We start from the raw sequence: 21,962 nt of genomic DNA on the forward strand, positions 1-21,962 counted from the left end.
TTTCGGTGTGGGTAAGCTTGATCCACACCGAGGCACTATCTTTGGTTGAACTTTGAATCGAATCTTTTGCTCTTCTGTTGCAATTTTGACTCGAGTTTTTGTTTGGAGTTTCTTGGTGAAACCAAAGGCAAACATTCGGAACATGTCAGTTGTCTTGACATCTGCATGAGCCTCATTGAGGGTCCGTAGAATTGCCGATTGGATCTGTATGATCACCGAGTGGATCGGGGGGATCGTCGAAGGCATGTGGGTGCTTAGGCGATTTTGCATCGCATCTAAGTCCCCGGGTGTGGCATTAAGTGCACACTCGAAGAAGTTAATACTTAGGCAATTTGTGAGACCATCTAAGTCCCCGAGTATGACGGTAAGCGCATACTCGGAGAAAGTTAATACTTAGGCGATTCTGGATCGCAGCTAAGCCTCCGAGTGCGACGTTAAGTGCACACTCGGAGAAAGTTAATACATAGGCGATTCTGGATCACAGCTAAGCCCCCCGAGTGTGACGTTTAGTGCACACTCGGAGGAAGTTAGAACTTAGGCGATTCTGGATCGCAGCTAAGTCCCCGAGTGCGACATTTAGTGCACAATCGGAGAAATGTATTACTTAGGTGATTCTTGATCACAGCTAAGTCCCCGAGTGCGACGTTTAGTGCACACTTGGAGGAAGTTAGAACTTAGACGATTCTGGATCGCAGCTAAGTCTCAGAGTGCGACGTTTAGTGCACACTCGGAGAAATGTATTACTTAGGTGATTCTTGATCACAGCTAAGTCCCCGAGTGCGACGTTTACTGCACACTCGGAGGAAGTTAGAACTTAGGTGATTCTGGATCGCAGCTAAGTCCCCGATTGCGACGTTTAGTGCACACTCGGAGAAATGTATTACTTAGGTGATTCTTGATCACAGCTAAGTCCCCGAGTGCGAGGTTTAGTGCACACTCGAAGTAAGTTACAACTTAGGCGATTCTGGATCGCAGCTAAGTCCCCGAGTGCAACGTTTAGTGCACACTCGGAGGAAGCTAGAACTTAGGCGATTCTGGATCGCAGCTAAGTTTTTTTTTGAGACCAGAGTCTGCGACCGCGGAAGAACTTTGAACCTGCAAAAACTCAGTCTGCTTTATATTATTTCACCGATACTTGTTCTTTACATTGCTTCAGTCGACGGTCACGTGTAGAAGCGCTTCAGGAGATCTCCGTTCCATGCTCGCGGCTCGTCTGTCTCCCTGTCGACATTGTAGAGTCTGTATGCTCCATTGTTCAGCACCTTTGAGATGATGAAGGGTCCTTCCCAGGCAGGAGCCAACTTGTGAGGTCTTTGCTGATCTACTCGGAGCACCAGGTCGCCTGCTTGGAACGTACGACTCCTGACGTGTCGCGCATGAAAACGCCGCATATCTTGTTGATAAATGGTTGAGCGAGTCAGTGCCATCTCGCGCTCCTCCTCTAGAAGGTCCACTCCGTCTTGCCTTGCTTGTTCTGCTTCAGCTTCAGAGAAGAGTTCGACTCGTGGAGCATTGTGAAGTAAGTCACTCGGAAGGACTGCTTCTGCTCCATAGACGAGGAAGAACGGTGATCGCCCTGTAGATCTGTTCGGGGTTGTGCGAAGACCCCAAAGTACTAAAGGTAACTCGGTGACCCATGCGCCAGCGGCGTGTCCCACCTCTCGCAGGAGTCGGGGCTTCAAACCTTGAAGAATAAGCCCATTCGCTCGCTCTGCTTGTCCATTGGATTGGGGATGTGCTATGGAAGCAAAATCCACTCGGATACCTTGGCTTGCACAGAAACCCTTAAATCTGTCCGAGTCAAAGTTTGTCCCGTTGTCCGTGATTATGCTATGAGGTACGCCAAATCTGGAGATGATGTCCCTGATAAACTTGACGGCTATTGAAGCGTCGAGTTTCTTGATGGGCTTGGCTTCGATCCATTTCGTGAACTTGTCGACTGCCACCAACAGATGTGTGTATCCCCCTTGACCTGTCTTGAATGGTCCGATTGTATCTAATCCCCAAACTGCAAACGTCCACACAAGAGGGATTGTCTTCAACGCAGATGTCGGCTTGTGGGACTTGTTGGAGTAGAACTGACAACCCTCACATCGGTCGACCATATATTTAGCCATCTCGTTTGCCAGCAGCCAGAAAAAATCAGGCCTGAATGCCTTGGCGACGATTGCTCTTGAAGAGGCATGATGACCGCAGGTCCCCGAGTGAATATCTTCTAGGATCAGCTGCCCCTCCTCTGGGGAAATGCATTGTTGGAGAACGCCTGAAACACTCTCCTTGTAAAATTGGCCATCAATGACAGTGAATGACTTCAACCTGTGGACTATCTGCCTGGCCTGAACTTCGTCTTTTGGTAGTTCCTGTCTCAGGATATATGCAATGATCGGCACAGTCCAATCGGGGATGATAGTAAGAATCTCCATGACCAGATCAACCACAGCAGGTACATCGAATTCAGTCGGATCTGTTGAACTCTTTGGTTGTACTGGTTCTTCTGTAAAAGGATCTTCTTTGACTGAAGGGAGGTGAAGGTGCTCGAGGCAGACGTCACTCGGGACTGGTCTCCGAGTGGATCCGAGTTTTGCCAACTCATCCGCTGCTTGGTTCTTCAGTCTCGGAACATGGTGAAGTTCTAGACCTTCAAACTTCTTCTCAAGCTTCCTCACTGCATTGCAGTATGTGGTCATGGTGGGGTTCCTGACGTCCCACTCTTTCATCACTTGATTGACCACCAAATCCGAATCGCCGTAGACCATCAGGCGACGGACACCGAGTGAGATGGCCATACGCAATCCATAGAGGAGAGCTTCATATTCTGCCTCGTTGTTGAAGGAATCGAAGTGTATCTGTAGCACGTACTTGAGCTTGTCGCCCTTTGGCGACACGATCACAACGCCAGCGCCGGAGCCATTCAACATCTTGGACCCATCGAAGAACATTGTCCAATGGGCCGAGTAGATGTGGGTCGGTTGCTGTTGTTCTACCCATTCTGCTATGAAGTCAGCCAGAGCTTGAGACTTAATAGCTTTCTTGGCCTCGAACTTGATATCACCATACAGCATCTCCATCGCCCACTTCGCCACTCGGCCTGACGCATCTCGATTGTGGAGAATTTCCGACAATGGAGCATCAGAAACGACAGACACCGAGTGGTCTTGGAAATAATGGGCCACCTTCTTCGCAGTCATGTAAATCCCGTAGATAAGTTTTTGATAGTGGGGATACCTCTGCTTGGAAGGAGTCAGGACCTCAGAGACGTAGTACACTGGCCGCTGAACTTTGTATGCTTTGCCTTCTTCTTCTCGTTCGACTGTAAGAACAGTACTTGATGACTTGATTTGTAGCCGCGATATACAGAAGAAGGGGCTCTTTACTGAGCGGAGCAGTAAGAACCGGCTGGGTGGAAAGTAGGACTTTGAGGTCGTCGAACGTGACTTGGGCTTCGTCTGTCCACTCGAAGGTATCTGATTTCTTCATGAGTCGGTACACAGGAAGTGCTTTCTCGCCGAGTCGACTGATGAACCTGCTCAAAGCCGCTAGGCAACCTGTGAGCCGTTGAACATCGTGTATTCTGACTGGCCTCTCCTTACGGACGATGGTCCCGATCTTTTCGGGGTTGACATCGATCCCTCGTTCGGAAACGAAGAAACCGAGTAACTTTCCGCTGGGAACGCCGAATGAACATTTGGCGGGGTTGAGCTTGATATCGTACCTACGAAGGTTGGCGAATGTTTCTGCCAAGTTAGTCAGCAGGTCGGAACCTTTGCGCGACTTGACTATGATATCATCCATATACGCCTCCACATTCCGACCGATCTGGTCGAGGAGACATTTTTGGATCATGCGCATAAAGGTAGCTCCTGCATTCTTCAAACCGAATGGCATAGTGATGTAGCAGAAGCACCCGAATGGGGTGATGAAGGCTGTTTTTAACTCATCGAGACCATACAGACGGATCTGATGATAGACCGAGTAGGCATCAAGAAATGACAGATGCTCGCAACCCGCAGTCGAATCGACAATTTGATCTATGCGGGGGAGCGGAAAATGGTCTTTCGGGCAGACCTTATTGAGATGCTTGAAGTCGATGCACATTCGGAGCGACTTGTCTTTCCTGGGCACCATGACAACTATGGCGAGCCACTCGGAGTGGTGTACCTCGCGAATGAAGTTGGCCGCGAACAGCTTGGCCACCTCTTCCCCGATTGCCTTCCTCTTGTGCGCGGCGGACCGACGCAGGCGCTCTCGGACAGGCCGAGCAGTGGAATCCACGTGCAGTCGGTGCTCAGCCAACTCCCTGGGTACACCTGGCATGTCAGAGGGCTTCCATGCGAAGATGTCCTAGTTCTCACGGAGGAATTGGGTGAGCTCGGCTTCCTATTTAGGATCGAGGGTGGTGGAGATGTTCGTCGGGGCAGCAGTGGCGTCCGTCGGGTGGATGCTGACCTTCTTCGTTTCTCCCGCCGACTGAAATGCAGACTCTGAAGCGGGCTTCTTCAAGTGCATCAGGTCGGCGGGGTCGACTGTTTTCTTGTACTCGTCGAGCTCGAGGACGGCCATCTGCTGGTCGACGATTCTTGATCCCTGCTGTAGACACTCTTCGGCCCGCTGCCGATTGCCTGCGATGGTGATCACACCCTTCGGACCTGGCATCTTCAGCTTCAGGTATACGTAACATGGACGGTCCATGAAACGCGCATATGCTGGGCGACCCAGAATTGCGTGATAAGCGCTCTGGAAGTCGACCACTTCGAACGTCAGCTTTTCCTTGCGGAAGTTCTTGTCGGAGCCGAAAACGACGTCCAACGCGATCTGGCCGAGTGACTTGGACTTCCGTCCGGGGACGACTCCATGGAACTGCATGCTGCTCTCGCTGAGTTTGGACATCGGGATGCCCATCCCCTTGAGTGTGTCGGCGTACATGATGTTCAAGCCGCTACCGCCATCCATGAGGACTTTGCGCAGTCGGACTCCTTCCACCACCGGGTCGACGACTAGAGCCTGTCTCCCCGGGGTGGTTACATGTGCTGGATGATCCGACTGGTCAAAGGTGATCGTAGTCTGAGACCATTTGAGGAACTTGGGGCTGGCAGGGGTGGCCATGTTCACCTCCCTGTTCACCAGCTTTAGTCGACTCTTGCTCTCGACGTCAGCAAAAATCATCAGGGTTGCATGGACTTGGGGGAACGGATCCTCCTTATCCTCCTCATCCTGTTCATGGTCCTTCTCACTTGGTTGCCCTTCGCTGAACCCCTGGATCAGGAGGCGACACTGTAGAGTGATATGCTTCGCATATATGGGGTTGCCCTCTTCATCCATCTTCGTATGAACTGGACATGGCTGGTCCAGGATGGGGTTATTGAACTGCTTCTTCTTGGGGGTGAACTGAGCCTTCCCCTTGCCCTTGAACTTGGCATTGGTTACGGCTGCAGCTTCTGCTTGCGGAGCAGTCGAAGCTTTCTGCTTCTGCTTCCGAGTGTTGCCCCCATCCCCATCAGCGACTGTTTTGTGCTTGCCGCTTCGGATGCGGTCTTCTTCTTCGCCATTAGCATAGCGCGTTGCTATTTCCATCATCTTGCTCATGGAGATGTCGCCTGTTCGGCCAAATTTCAGATACAGATCTCTGTACCGCACGCCTGCCTTGAAGGCGCAGACTGCTTGATGCTCGGTGACGTTCTCCACCGTGTGGCAGAGAGTCGTCAACGCTGGATGAAGTCGCGCAGGGGCTCATTCTGCTTCTGGACGCAGTGTTGGAGCTCCACGAGGCCAGCAGGGCGTTTGCACGTCCCCTCGAAGGTCTTGATGAACACTCGGGCAAGATCTGCCCAACTGTAGATGCTTGAGGGGGCCAACTGATTCAGCCACGCTCGCGCCGAGCCGTCGAGCATCAGAGGGAGGTGCTTCATGGCGACATGGTCGTCCCCTCCTTCGATCTGGACCGCCACTCGGTAGTCATCTAGCCACGTTTCCGGCTTGGACTCTCCTGTAAACTTGCTGATTCCCGTCGCCAATCGGAAGTTGGGCGGGATGTCAGCCGAGCGGATGGCTCGACTAAAACACTCGGGACCAGACACGATGGTCCTTCTTCCACTTGGACGGTCCATATTGTGACCATCGCGGTGGGCTCAGCCCCTGTCGACCCTTCGCTGGGTGATACGCCCTCTTGCGTCGGGCCTTGGGTCGTAAGTGTCACCGACCGAACGCCGATGATCATGATGTCGGGGCCCGTAGGGCCCACCCCGCGGAGGGGTGCGTGAACGGCGGCGATCTTCGTGATTTATGGAACGGCTACCTCCTTTGTGCCGCTGATGGGAACCAGGGCTGTGAACCGACCGATGCGTATTTGCATGAACGGAACTATTATGGATCCTGTGATGCGACTACGAGACTGCCGAATTCTGCTGCTGCGCCGTGTGCAACAGGGCTCGGATCTGCTCGATTCCCCTACCAGCCTTTGAATCAGTCGGCTGGAGGGAATCGGCTATCTTGGCAGCTGCAGCCAAGTTGAGGAGGGGTGTGCGGAACAACTCCACGTTGCTCCGCCGAGTGTGTCGACTGGCAGAACGACGAGGCGGACGACGCGCGCCGGACGTTTCGCCGATCTCGTGCTCGTTCCGGCCAGCTTGACGGTGATCTTCATGGGAGTTGGCCATGTGTACTTCTGCTGCAGGCCCGCGACCCGCATACTCGGAAGGAAACTCAGTCGGACCTGAGCCCGAGTGCTGGGACTGCGGGGCAACCACAATAGACGCTAGAACCGCCACTTGCGAAGACGCGTTCTGGCGCGCCTGGGCGTGTTGCACCCAACGCTGGAGCCATGGACGGCGAGACCGCTTGCTGCGGCACGTGACGGCGGTGCAGGTCGACACCGAAGCCGACTGTTGGAGAAGAAGAATGACGCGGGCGCCGGCACGGAAGTGCGTAGCCCCACGACGGGGAAGCGCCTCGATGTCGAGGGGCGCATCCCGAAGCCACGCCGAATCATCGATAATGAAGGAGAGAGCACCGAAGAAGATCTGGTGACCCATGCTCGAATCTCCACCAGACGACATGATGAAAGGAAGTAGTCGCAAACTCGCCGGAAGTCGCTTAGACGCCAGCCCCAAGGTGGGCGCCAACCGTCGGGGGTATAAGCCTGACAGTAGATGTGTAGGGTACGAAAAGGATGGGCAGAGTCCCAGCTACGGCGAGGTTGTATGAGTTCAGGCCCCTCTACGGTGGAGGTAATAGCCCTACGTCTCAGTGCTCTGGGAGCTTGTTGTCGAGTGGAATATGGAATACAAATGAGTTGCTAACCCCTCTACCAGCGGGGGAGGGTGGCTTATATAGAGTGCGCTGCCCTCCACAACGGTTCCGGTACATGGGTGGAGTAGTGGCGATTGAATGCGTACGTTACAGGTAACGTATGCCATAAATGCTAATAAATGCACCTGGAAACGTACGACCGTTTCCCTCCACGGGGGTTATGATGTACCGAGTGGTATCCAGTCGGTTAGCTTGATATCCTCCGAATGCCAGTCTCCGACTGGATGATCGAGGACCTGTTACTGACTGGATGATGGGGACTCCTTAGTTCAGTCGGAAATCACAAAGGGCCTTGTCCTTTGTGAGGGGTAGTCCTTGGGTAGGACCTATAGGGCAGGCCTATGACCCTACCCTAGGACTATAACCCCATCACAGAGTGTGAGCGAGAGAGGTGAATGTAATAAATGAGCCGAGGGTCGAGTATTTATAAGGGGGTAAGAATTGGAACGACCCGGTATTTTGGGATGGATATGCCCCTAACCTTTCGGCTTAGTGGGACGCGTGACAAGCATGCACCAGGTCGGACAACCCACTACCTTCGAACTATAGCGACACACGCGAGAAGTGTTGCAAATAGAGCGGTAAAAACATAAGATTAAAATTTTAACCGTTTGGTTGGGTTTGTTTTCGACAGTCAAGGATACTGTGGAGACAATCAACACGTGTCAACTAGAATGGATATGACTGGAGTGAATATATTTATGTGAGATAAGCATAGATGATGTTGTCGGGTTCGATCACATTTTCCTAGATGAGAATGTGAAGACATAGCTATGGGCAAAATGTGGTAGAGGACAAAACTCTCGAATATTATATATGGTATATTCAAAAGGAAAATGAGGTATGTTTTAAGACAAAATTTCAAATTGAAGATAAAACTCTGTTCCTTGAAGACATAATCAAATTTGTGAAGTTAAAAGCAATGTCGTCTAGTGGGGTTGGTGGCGTTACCCACTGTATAAGAATGTTAGACCTAAACATGACACACAATTATCATGGCGCTCTGAATTCATATTCTTTGTTAATGTATTCACACTTAGACTGTACATCTTCACGAGTTTAATACATACATCACTTTGTGTGTTGTGCATCAAAGTCATCAAAATGCATAAGCGTTAGGATGTGTGTCCATTGATACTTGTGATCTACGTTGGATTTTCCATGAAGAGGACCGGGTTCCCGCACCACAATGTGGGTAAGCCTTTCCCCAAGTTATGAAACGAAGGTTTATCGAACCAATAGTAATATCAACCAGAACCGTCTTCAGCGGGTGCACACAAAATAACAAACAACTTACACCAACGCGGGCAAGAGGGTTGTCAATCCTCTTGTCTTGTTATTTGCAAGCAAGTGAGGTGTGTATATAGCAAAATAAAATAAAATAAAAGTAAATGGCAACAAGGAATTGAAGGTTTTATCAATATGTTGTGAATATACCCGGGGGCCATAGTTTTCCCTAATGGCATCTCTCATGAAAAATAGCATACGATGGGTAAACAAATTACTATTGGGCAACTCACACAAAAATGGATAGTTATGCGATATTCACGACAATGATCATGTGTATATAGGCATCATGGCCATAAACAAACAGGTCGACTCCTGCCTGCACCTATTACTGTTACTCCACTCATCGACCGCTATCCAGCATGCATCTAGAGTATTAAGTAAAACAGAGTAATGCATGGAGAACAATGATATGATGCAGGTAAAGTAAACTCAAGCAATATCAATACGCCCCATCACTTTATCCTTAGTAGAAGCAACACAAATATGCATCTAGTCCCCTTCTATCACTGGGGATATATAAATTCACGAGGTTGAACCTACCACAACGCACCACTCTCACCGAAGAAATATTGATCTAGTTGGCTAAACTATTTCAATAGACCAGAGAGAATTACGAAGCTATCATAATCATGCATATAAGAATCATATAAGTATTCAGAGAACACTCAAATATTTATCATGAATAATCTGAACACTAACCCACAATTCATCGGATCCCAATAAACGCACCGCACAAAAGGAATTACATCATATGAATCAAAGCGAAGATGCAATGATCATTGTATTGAAGATCAAAGCGAGAGAGAGATTGACATCTAGGTACTGGCTATGGACCCGTAGGTTTGTGGTGAACTACTCACACATCATCGTGAGGGCATGAAGGTTAATGAAGATGCCCTCTATGATCGATCCCCCCTCTGGCAGGGTGCATGAATGGAGCTCCATATGGCCTCACGTTGGAACAGAGACTTGCGGCAGCGTAAAAAGTGTTTTGGAACTCTCTCTCTCTCCTGTGTTTCAAGTAGATGACAATTTATAAGCCAAAGAACAGAGTCCGGAGGGCCACAAGGAAGTCACAAGCAATCAGGGCGCCCTCCCCCCATGCCGTGCCTTGTTGGCTTACGGGTCCCTCGTCAAGCCTCCAGCCTTCTTCCGATGCTCGATGGTCTTCTTTTGGTCCAAAAAAATCATCAAAAAGTTTTAGGGCAATTGGAATTCGTTTGGTATGGAAAACCGTAAAAGTGAAAACACAAAGAAAACAACAACTGGAACTGGTCTCTAGGTCAATAGGTTAGTGCTAAAAATAATACAAATTAGTAAATAAATACACAAAAAGTATTCTAGAATGATGATATATTAGGATGGAACAATAAAAAATTATAGATATGTTGGAGACGTATCATCCATTCATAGGAATTTGAGGATTTTAAGATATTTAGCTCCCACCGGAACTAGCAAAACCTCTTATCATCCAAATGCTTCGTCAAAATATCAGCTAGCTTCTCTTTTTTCTTCACATGCTCGATGACGATGCCTCCCTTCAACACATGTTCACAAAGGAAATGATGACGTATCTGAATTTGTTTTGTCTTCGAGTGTTGTCCTCGGTTGTGGGTGATCTTGATTAGAACCTCATTGTCGCAGTAGAGTGGTACATTCTTCCAGTTGATGTCATAGTCCTTGAGGGTCTTCTTCATCCAGAGAAATTTTGTGCAACAGGCGCCACCAGCAATGTATTCGGCTTCAGTAGTGGAGACTGAGGCACGGTTCTTCTTCTTTGAAGAACAACATACAAGAGATCGAACCAGTGCTTGATGTAATCTTGCGATCAATTCTGTCTCCATCAAATTAGAGTCTGTGTAGCCAATGATATCAAAGTTTGAGCCCTTTGGATACCATAATCCTAGCGTTGGGGTGTGAGCCAAGTATGAAAGAATTCACTTAACTGCAAGGTGATGTGATTCCTTTGGTGTCACTTGGAATCGGGCACACGTGCAAAGACTAAGCATTATATCTAGCCTAGATGCACATAGGTACTATAAAGATCCAATCATGGAGTGATATACCTTATGTTCAAAATACTTACAATTTTCGGCAGTGCATAGGTGGCCATTTGTTGGCATTGCCGTCTTGTATGCTTGCATTCCAAATTTCTTAAGGCAGTGATTGAGGTATTTCTCGTGAGATATGAAGATGCCATTAGGTTGCTGTTGAATTGGAATCCCTAAGAAGAAGTTCAACTCTCCCATCATTGACATTTGATATTGCTCTTGCATCATGAAGCTAAAATCATGAGTGTAACGATTGTCAGTGCAACCAAAGATAATGTTGTCCACATAGATTTGGCATACAAACAACTCATCATCATAAGATTTGGTAAAGATTGTGGGATCGAGTGAACCAGCTTTGAAGCCTTTCTTCATGAAGAACTGCTTGAATGTGTCATACGAGGCTCTTGGTGCTTGCTTGAGGCCATGCAGTGCCTTGTTGAGCATGTAGACTTTGTTAGGATGATTTGGGTCTTCGAACCCCTGAGGTTGAGAAACATATACTTCTTCCTCAATCTTACCATTAAGGAATGCACGTTTGACATACATTTGATATAGGCATATCTCGTGATGGTTAGCATAAGTGAGTAATATGTGTATGCCTTCGAGCCTGGTAGCAGGTGCAGACGTTTCGTGGAAGTTAATACACTCAACCTATGTGTAGCCTTTAGCTACAAGACGAGCTTTGATTTTGACAACTTGGCCGGATTCGTCTTGCCTGTTGTGGTAGCTCCACTTGGTGCCTATGATGTTGTGCTTGTGTGGATTTGGGCGCTTGATGAGTTACCACATGTTGTTGAGCTTGAATTGATGAAGCTCTACTGGCATAGCTTCAATCCATTTTGGTTCTAAGAAGGCTTCAGCCGCCTTTGTGAGTTATGAGATAGACACAAAAGCAAAGTGCCCATAAAAGTTAGCTAATTGAGTAGCTCTTGAGCGAGTGTAAGGACCTGGTGTGTTGATGCTATCGAGCATCTTCTCGATCTGAACTTCGTTTGGAACTCGAGGATGGGCACGTGGAAGACTTTGTTGCGGATGCTGAGCATTATCTTCACCGTCGGCAACATTATCTTGAGGTGTAGGATTGTCTTTGTTGGAAATATGCCCTAGAGGCAATGATAAACTACTTATTATTATATTTCCTAGTTCATGATAATTCTCTATTATTCATGCTATAATTGTATTAACCGGAAACCATAATACATGTGTGAATATATAGATTACAATGTGTCCCTAGTGAGCCTCTAGTTGGCTAGCTCATTGATCAGTAGATGATCATGGTTCACTGATCATGGACATCGATAACGGGATCACATCATTGGGAATGATTTGATGGACAAGACCCAATCCTAAGCATAGCACCAGATCGTGTTGTTCGTCTGCTAAAGCTTTTCTAATGTCAAGTATCATTTCCTTAGGCCATGAGATTGTGCAACTCCCGGATACCGTAGGAGTGCTTTGGGTGAACCAAACGTCACAACGTAACTGGGTGATTATAAAGGTGCACTACGAGTATCTCTGAAAGTTTGTGTGGGGTTGTACGAATCGATACCGGGATTTGTCACTCAGTGTGACAGAGAGGTATCTCTGGGCCCACTCTGTAATCCATCATCGTATTAAGCTCAATGTGACTAAGGAGTTAGCCACGGGATGATGTGTTACGGAACAAGTAAAGAGACTTGTCGGTAACGACATTGAACAAGGTATGGGGATACCGACGATTGAATCTCACGCAAGTATCATACGGGTAGACAAAGGGAATTGCATAAGGTATTGATTGAATCGTTGACATTGTGGTTCATCCGATGAGATCATCGTGGAACATGTGGGAACCAACATGGATATACAGACCCCGTTGTTGGTTATAGACTGGAGAGGTGTCTCGGTCATGTCTGCATGTCTCTCGAACCGTAGGGTCTACACACTTAAGGTTCGATGACGCTAGGGTTATAGGGAAGTAGTGTACGTGGTTACCGAAGGTTGTTCGGAGTCCCGGATGAGATCCCGGATGTCACGAGGAGTTCAGGAATGGTCCAGAGGCAAAGATTGATATATAAGAAGTGCGGATTTGGACACCGGAAGTGTTTCGGGCGTCGTCGGTAATGTGCCGGGACCACCGGAAGGGTTCCGGGGGTCCACCGACAAGGGCCACCAGCCCCAAAAGGTTGCATGGGCCAAAAGGTGGAAGGGAACCAGCCCAAAGTGGGCTGGTGCGCCTCCCTCTCTCAGCCCAAGGCGCACAAGGGTGGGGGAGGGCAAACCCTAGCTGTGGGAGGGCACCCTTGGGCCCAAAGGCCCACCCTAGAGCGCCTCCACCCCTTGGCGGCCGCCCCCTTGCCCTAGATGGGGCTGTCGCACCCCTTAGGGTGGGAAACCCTAAGGATGCGCACCTCCTCTCTCTCCTCCTATATATAGTGGAGGGTTTTGGCCTTTTGGAGACACACAATTCATCACTCCACGGCGCACCATACTCCTCGTCCTCCTCGTCCTCCTTAGTGCTTAGCGAAGCCCTGCCGGAGTGCCAAGTAGCTCCATCATCACCACGCCGTCGTGCTGCCAGAGGTCTCCCTCAACCTCTCCTCCCTCCTTGCTGGATCAAGGCGTTGGAGACGTCACCGGGCTGCACGTGTGTTGAACGCGGAGATACCGTCGTTCGGTACATAGATCGAAATCCATCGCGGTGAATCGCTGCGAGTACGACTCCATCAACCGCGTTCATAGTAACGCTTCCGCTTAGCGATATTCAAAGGCATGAAGATGTTCTACCCATTTGCTCATTGCTGGTTTCTCCATAGATAGATCCTTGCATGGCGTAGTAAATTTTGAAATTACTACGATCCCCAAAAGTGGTATCAGAGCCAAGGTTCTATGCATAGATTCTATGCACGAGTAGAACACAAAAGTTGTGGGAGTTGATTTGTCAATTTGCTTGTCGTTACTAGTCTTATCTTGATTCGGCGGCATCGTGGGATGAAGCGGCCAGGACATACTTTACACGTACTCTTACTTGAGACTGGTTCCAACGACCGACATGCACTTGTTGCATAAGGTGGCTAGTGGGTGTCTGTCTCTCCCACTTTACTCGGATCGGATTCGATGAAGAGGGTCCTTATGAAGGGTAAATAGCATTGGCATATCAAAGTTGTGGCTGTCACGTAGGTAAGAAATATTCTTGCTAGAAACCCTAACCAGCCACGTAAAACTTGCAACAATAATTAGAGGACGTATAACTTGTTTTGCAGGGTATGCTATGTGATGTGACATGGCCAAAAGGGTGTGATGTTACATATGTATTGTATGAGATTGATCACGTTCTTGTAATAGGATTCACGACTTGCATGTCGATGAGTATGACAACCGGCACGAGCCATAGGAGTTGTCTTAATTTATTGTATGAGATGCAACGCCATGTTGATTACTTTACTTTATCGCTAACGGTTAGCTATAGTAGTAGAAGTAATAGTTGGCGTGACGACTTCGGGACGACACAATGATGGAGATCATGATGATGGAGATCATGGTGTCATGTCGGTTACGATGATGATTATGGTGCCCCGAAGATGGTGAACGAAGGAACAAGATGGTATTGGCCATATCATGTCACTATATGATTGCATGTGATTTTATCATGTTTTACATCTTATTGCTTAGAACGATGGTAGCAAAGATAAGATGATCCCTCATAAAAATTTCGAGATATGTATTCCCCTATGTGTGCACCGTTGTGAAGGCTTGTTGTTTCGAAGCACCACGTGTTGATCGGGTGTGATAGATTCTAACGTTTGCATACAACGGGTGTAAGCCAGTTGACACATGCAGAACACTTAGGTTGACTCGAAGAACCTAGCATGTACAGACATTGCCTCGAATAGGGAGACCGAAAGGTCGAACATGAGTCGTATGGTTGATGCGATCAACATAGAGATGCTCACCATTGATGACTAGTCCATCTCACGTGATGATCGGACATAGACTAGTCGACGTGGATCATGTGTCACTTGGGTGACTAGAGGGATGTCGATCTAAGTGGGAGTTCATTAGTAATTTGATTATATGAACTTAATTATCATGAACTTAGTCTAAAAGTTCCTTTACAAATATTGTAGATCCAATGGCCAACGCAAATGTCTCGTTCAACTTCAACGCGTTCCTAGAGAAAACCAAGCTGAAAGACGATGGGAACAACTATGTGGATTGGGCTCGTAACTTAAAGCTCGTCCTCAATGCTGCCAAGAAGTCATATGTCCTTACTGCACCGCTAGGTGATCCTCCCGTTCCCACGGCAGACCAGGACGCTAGGAACGCTTGGCAGTCGCGAAGTGATGACTACTCTCTCGTTCAGTGCAGCATGCTTTACAGTTTGGAACCGGGGCTCCCAAGGTGTTTTGAGCAACACGGAGCATATGAGATGCTCGAGGAGCTGAAACTTGTTTTTCAAGCTCATGCCCGGGTCAAGAGATATGAAGTCTCCGACAAGTTGTTTAGCTGTAAGATGGAGGAGAATAGTTCTGTCAGTGAGCACATACTCAGAATGTCTGGGTTGCACAACCGTTTGACTCAACTGGGAGTTGAACTTCCTGATGATACGGTCATTGACAGAATCCTCCAGTCACTTCCACCTAGCTATTCCCGAGTTGTATTCAATGCTGAAATCTACGGAGGTAGAAATCAAGAAAGAGCATCAAGTTTTGATGGTCAATAAGACCACCAGTTTCAAGAAGGGCAGGGGTAAGAAAAGCTTCAAGAAAGACGGCAAAGCAGTAGTCGCGCCCAGTAAGCCAGTTGCCGGGAAGAAGCCAAAGAAAGGACCTAAGCGTGAGACTGAGTGCTATTACTGGAAGGATACCGGTCACTGGAAACGGAATTGCCCCGAGTACTTAACGGACAAGAAGGTCGGCAACGTCAAAGATATATGTGATATACTTGTTATTGATGTGTACCTTACTAGCGCTTGTAGTAGCTGCTGGGTATTTTATACCGGTGTTGTTGCTAACATTTGCAACTCTAAGCAGGAACTGCGGAACAAGCGTAGGCTGGCTAAGGACGAGGTGAAGATGCGCGTCGGGAATGGTTCCAAGGTCGATGTGATCACCGTCGGAATGCTACCTCTACATCTACGTTTAGGATTAGTTATAAACCTTAATAATTGTTATTTAGTACCAGCTTTAAGCATGAACATTGTATCGGGATCTCGCTTGATGCAAGATGGCTACTCATTTAAATCCGAGAATCATGGTTGTTCTATTTATATGAGTGGTATGTTTTATGGTCATGCCCCGCTGGTAAATGGTTTATTCCTGATGAATCTCAGTCGTGATGATACACATATTCATAGTGTGAGTACAAAAAGATGTAAGGTTGATAATGATAGTCCCACACACTTGTGCCACTGCCGCCTTGGTCATATCGGCGTAAAGCGCATGAAGAAACTCCATACTGATGGCTTTTGGAGTCTGTTGTTTTTGAATCATTTGACACATGCAAGCCATGCCTCACGGGAAAGATGACCAAGACACCATTCTCCGGAATAATGGAGCGAGCAACCAACTTATTGTAAATAATACATACCGATGTATGCGGTCCAATGAGCGTTGAAGCTCGCGGAAGCTATCGTTATGTTCTCACCCTCACTGATGATTTGAGTAGATATGGGTATGTCTACTTAGTGAAGCACAAGTCTGAAACCTTTGAAAAGTTCAAGGAATTTCAGAATGAGGTGGAGAATCAACGTGACAAGAAAATAAAGTTTCTACGATCTGATCGTGGAGGAGAATATTTTAATCACGAGATTCGCACACACCTAAGGAAATGTGGAATTGTTTCACAACTCATGCCGCCTGGCACACCGCAGCATAATGGTGTGTCTGAACGTTGTAATCACAACTCACGCCGCCTGGCACACCCGTAGCGATGCTGAAGTCGGTCCGAATCATGTTAGCAATTGCCGCATTCTATGATTATGAAATCTGGCCAATGGACGTCAAAACAGCATTCCTAAACGACTTTCTTAAAGAAGAATTGTATATGATAAAGCCAGAAGGTTTTGTCGATCCTAGCAATGCTAAAAACGTATGCAAGCTCCAGTGCTCCATCTATGGACTGGTGCAAGCATCTCAGAGTTGGAACATTCGCTTTGATGAGGTGATCAAAGCGTTTGGGTTTATACAGACTTATGGAGAAGCCTGTATTTACAAGAAAGTGAGTGGGAGCTCTGTAGCATTTCTCATATTATATGTGGATGACATATTGTTGATGGGAAATGATGTAGAACTATTGGAAAGCATCAAGGCCTATTTGAATAAGAGTTTTTCAATGAAGGACCTTGGATAAGCTGCTTACATATTAGGCATCAAGATCTATAGAGATAGGTCGACACGCCTCATAGGTCTTTCACAAAGCACATACCTTGACAAGATATTGAAGAAGTTCAATGTGGATAAGGCTAAGAAGGGGTTCTTGCCTGTATTACAAGGTGTGAGGTTGAATGCGACTCAATGACCAACCATGGCGGAAGATAGAGAAAAGATGAGTATCGTCCCCTATGCTTCAGCCATAGGCTCTATCATGTATGCCATGCTGTGTACCAGACCTGATGTGAACCTTGCCCTAAGTTTGGTAGGGAGGTACCAAAGTGATCCAGGAGTGGATCACTGGATAGCGGTCAAGAATATCCTGATGACTAAAGATATGTTTCTCGTATATGGAGGTGCCAAAGAGCTCGTCGTAAAAGGTTATGTCGATGCTATCTTCGACACAGATCCGGATGACTCCAAGTCACAAACCGGATACATGTATATTTTTCAATAATGGGTCACTTTGCTGCTGCTGCATCTACATGTGAAGCGGAGTACATTGCTGCTTCGGAAGCAGCTCAAGAAGGAGTCTGGATGAAGGAGTTCATCACCGAACTAGGAGGGATTCCAAGTGCGTCGGTCCCCAATAACTCTGTTCTTGACAACACTGGAGCTATTGCCATTGCAAAGGTGCCCAGGTTTCACAAGAAGACCAAGCACATCAAGCACCGCTTCATCTCCATTCGTGGATACATCCAGGATGGAGATATAGATATTTGTAAAGTACATACGGATCTGAATGTCATAGACCCGTTGACTAAACCTCTTCCACGAGCAAAACATGATCAACACGAGAACTCTATGGGGGTTCGATTCATCACAATGTAACTAGATTATTGACTTTAGTGCAAGTGGGAGACTGTTGGAAATATGCCCTAGAGGCAATAATAAAGTGGTTATTATTATATTTCCTAGTCCGTGATAATTGTCTATTATTCATGCTATAATTGTATTAACCGGAAACCGTAATACATGTGTGAATATATAGATTACAACATGTCCCTAGTGAGCCTCTAGTTGTCTAGCTCATTGATCAATAGATGATCATGGTTTCCTGATCATGGACATAGGATGTCATTGATAACGGGATCACATCATTGGGGAATGATGTGATGGACAAGACCCAATCCTAACCATAGCACCAGATCGTGTTGTTCGTCTGCTAAAGCTTTTCTAATGTCAAGTATCATTTCCTTAGACCATGAGATTGTGCAACTCCCGGATATCGTAGGAGTGCTTTGGGTGTATCAAACGTCACAATGTAACTGGGTGATTATAAAGGTGCACTACGAGTATCTCCGAAAGTGTCTGTTGGGTTGTACGAATCGAGACTGGGATTTGTCGCTCCGTGTGACGGAGAGGTATCTCTAGGCCCACTCGGTAATCCATCATCATATTGAGCTCAGTGTGACTAAGGAGTTAGCCAAGGGATGATGTGTTACTGAACGAGCAAAGAGACTTGCCGGTAACGACATTGAACAAGGTATGAGGATACCGACGATCGAATCTCGAGCAAGTATCATATCGGTAGACAAAGGGAATTGCATACGGGATTGACTGAATCCTTGACTATTGCATATCGTGGTTCATCCGATGAGATCATCGTGGAACATGTGGCAACCAACATGGATATCCAGACCCCGTTGTTGGTTATTGACCGGAGGGGTGTCTCGGTCATGTCTGCATGTCTCCCGAACCCGTAGGGTCTACACACCTAAGGTTCGATGACGCTAGGGTTATAGGGAAATAGTGTACGTGGTTACCGAAGGTTGTTCGGAGTCCCGGATGAGATCTCCGACGTCACGAGGAGTTCCAGAATGGCCCAGAAGTAAAGATTGATATATAGGAAGTGATGATTTGGACGCCGGAATTGTTTCGGGTGTCGTCGGTAATGAACCGGGACCATCGGAAGGGTTCCGGGGGTCCACCGGCAAGGGCCACCAGCCCCAAAACGTTGCATGGGCCAAAAGGTGGAAGGGAACAAGCTCAAAGTGGGCTGGTGCGCCTCCCTCTCTCAGCCCAAGGCGCACAAGGGTGGGGGAGGGCAAACCCTAGGCGTGGGAGGGCACCCTTGGGCCCAAAGGCCCACCCTAGGGCGCTGATACGTCCCAAACGTATCTATAATTTCTGCTTGTTCCATGATCTTTTGGGTGACATTGTTATATGTTTTGCTACACTTTTATATCATTTTACACATATTTGGACTAACCTACTAACTCAGTGCACCGAGTGCCAATTTTTGTGTGCCGATGTCTATTTTGTAGGGGCTTTTACCCAATTTTCCGAAGCCTGAAAAATTCCAGAAAAAATATATAAAAAATCAGCGAAACAGAAGCTTCCGGATCACCGAAGATGGGCCAGAGGGGCCAGGGGCTGCCCAGGTGACCTGCTGGCGCGGCCAGGCCCTAGGCCGCGTCAAGAGGCCGCCTGGGTGGGTCCCACCTCCTCCGGTGCCCTCCTTTGGCCTATATTTAGAGTCCCGAGAGGAAACCCTTCCAGAACATCTAGAATCGCAAATTTCTCCATCGTTCCAGCGCCACAGCGCTTCCGAGATTGGGAGCGTCCGGAGATCTCTTCCCAGCACCCTACGGGAGGGAGGATTGACCTCCGGGAGCTTCTCCACCGCCATGGACGCTTCCCAGACGTGACATGAGTTGTCCTCCTTGGACCATGAGTCCATGACCAGTAGCTATGTGATGTCTTCTCTCCACTCTTGTGCTTCAATGGTTAGTCCTTGTGAGCTGCCTACATGATCAAGGCATCTATGTAATTCTCTTGCTTTGTTGGGATCCGATGGATTGTGAGATTATGTTCAGATTGTTATGAGTTATATATTTGATTATCCTTTTATATTATGTTCCTTAGTAATTCATGCATGTTCTCCGTTGCTATTTATTGCTTTGACCGAGTAGTAGATTGCAACTCCAAGAGGGAGCATTATGCATGATTGTGGGTTCATGCCTCTCGATGTCTAACTTGAGTGACAGAAACATGAGACTAGGGGATGTGCTTGTTGCCACCAGGGAGAAAACAACGGTGCTTGTGACCACGGTTGCAAGGATTGTTTACCTTAGGCATAGTTCGTTAATGCAGTTGTCCGTTGCTTTGAGTTTACACTTTGGGTGGGGCTCGCAACTTAATACCGGAGAGATGTTCTGGATAGATATCTCAAGGTGGATGATTAGTAAGTAGATGCTGATGAATAAACGGTCTACTAGTCTTGGCGTACTGCCCAATACTATTGAACCTCTAACTATCAAGTAGCATAATTAGCATTGCTGTGCGATCATAATTCTCTCAATTGCTCAACTGTGATTTGTTTACCCTAGCATAGTTGCTTATCGTCTTTTGGCAGAGAGACATCACTAGTGAACATCATGTGACTCCGGTCCATATGACCATCATTGTTACACCTCCATCATTTACCGCTTTCATTTACTTTTCCATTGCAATCACTATTACTTTCCCGCTTGTGTTTTGATCCTTTGAAAACTACAAGGCCGGAGAGATTGACAACCTCTCTGTACTCGTTGGGAGCAAAGTTATTTGTTTTGTGTGCAGGTCCACGTCTTCTGCTAGCGCCAGGGTGGAAGACACCTACTTGTTGAGCCTAGGAGTCCTCCTGGTTCGATAAACCGTACAATCCCCGTGTAAGGGAAATCTGTTGCTGACTACATCTTCACCTTCCACTTGGGGTAACCAACGAGAGGCGAGAAGTATATCCATCAACTCGTGATCAGGCGCTGATACGTCTCAAAACGTATCTATAATTTTTGATGGTTTCACGCTGTTATCTTGTCAACTTTGGATGTTTTGTTTACCTTTTATATCTTTTTTGGGACTAACTTATTAATTCAGTGCCAGGCATTAGTTCCTGTTTTTTTGTGTTTTTGACTCTTTTCAGATCTGATTTTGGAACGGAGTCCAAACGGAATAAAATCCCCGAGATAATTTTTTCCAGAACGGAAGAAGATCGGGAGGCTTGAGGGCCAACGCAGTGGGCCCATAGGGGGCCCACAAGCCCTGTTGCCGCGGCCAGGGGGGAGGTCGCGGCAACCAAGCTTGTGGCCCCCCTGGCACTCCCCTGCCCTAGGTCTTTGGCCTATAAATTCCCTAAAAATCCAGAAAAAATAAGGGCCTCCACGAAAAAACTTTTCCGCAGCCGCAAGCTTCCGTTTCCGCGAGATCTCACGTGGAGACCCTTCCCGGTGCCCTGCTGGAGGGGTCTTTGGAGTTGGAGGGCTTCTTCATCAACATCATCACCCCTCCAATGAATCGTGAGTAGTTCACTTCAGACCTACGGGTCCGTAGTTAGTAGCTAGATGTCTTCTTCTCTCTCTTCAATCTTCAATACAAAGTTCACCATGATCTTCATGGAGATCTATCCGATGTAATCCTTTTTGGCGGTGTGTTTGTCGAGATCCGATGAATTGTGGATTTGTGATCAGATTATCTATGATATATATTTGAGTCTTTGCTGATTTCTTACATGCATGATTTGATATCCTTGTAAGTCTCTCCGAGTCTTGGGTTTTGTTTGGCCAACTAGATCTATGATTCTTGCAATGGGAGAAGTGCTTGGTTTTGGGTTCATACCGTGTGGTGACCTTTCCCAGTGACAGAAGGGGCAGCAAGGCACGCATCGTGTTGTTGCCATCAAGGGTAACAAGATTGGCTTTAATCGTAGATATGAGATTGTCCATCTACATCATGTCATCTTGCTTAAGGCGTTACTCTGTTCTTATGAACTTAATACACTAGATGCATGCTGGATAGCGGTCGACGTGTGGAGTAATAGTAGTAGATGCAGAAAGTATCGGTCTACTTGTTTTGGACGTGATGCATATAGATATAATCATTGCCATAGATAACGTCATGACTTTGCGCGGTTCTATCAATTGCTCGACGGTAATTCGTTCACCCACCGTCTACTTGCTTTCATGAGAGAAGCCACTAGTGAACACCA

This window comes from Hordeum vulgare, chromosome 5H (genome assembly GCF_904849725.1).
Source record: "Hordeum vulgare subsp. vulgare chromosome 5H, MorexV3_pseudomolecules_assembly, whole genome shotgun sequence".
NCBI classification, from domain to species: Eukaryota; Viridiplantae; Streptophyta; class Magnoliopsida; order Poales; family Poaceae; genus Hordeum; species Hordeum vulgare.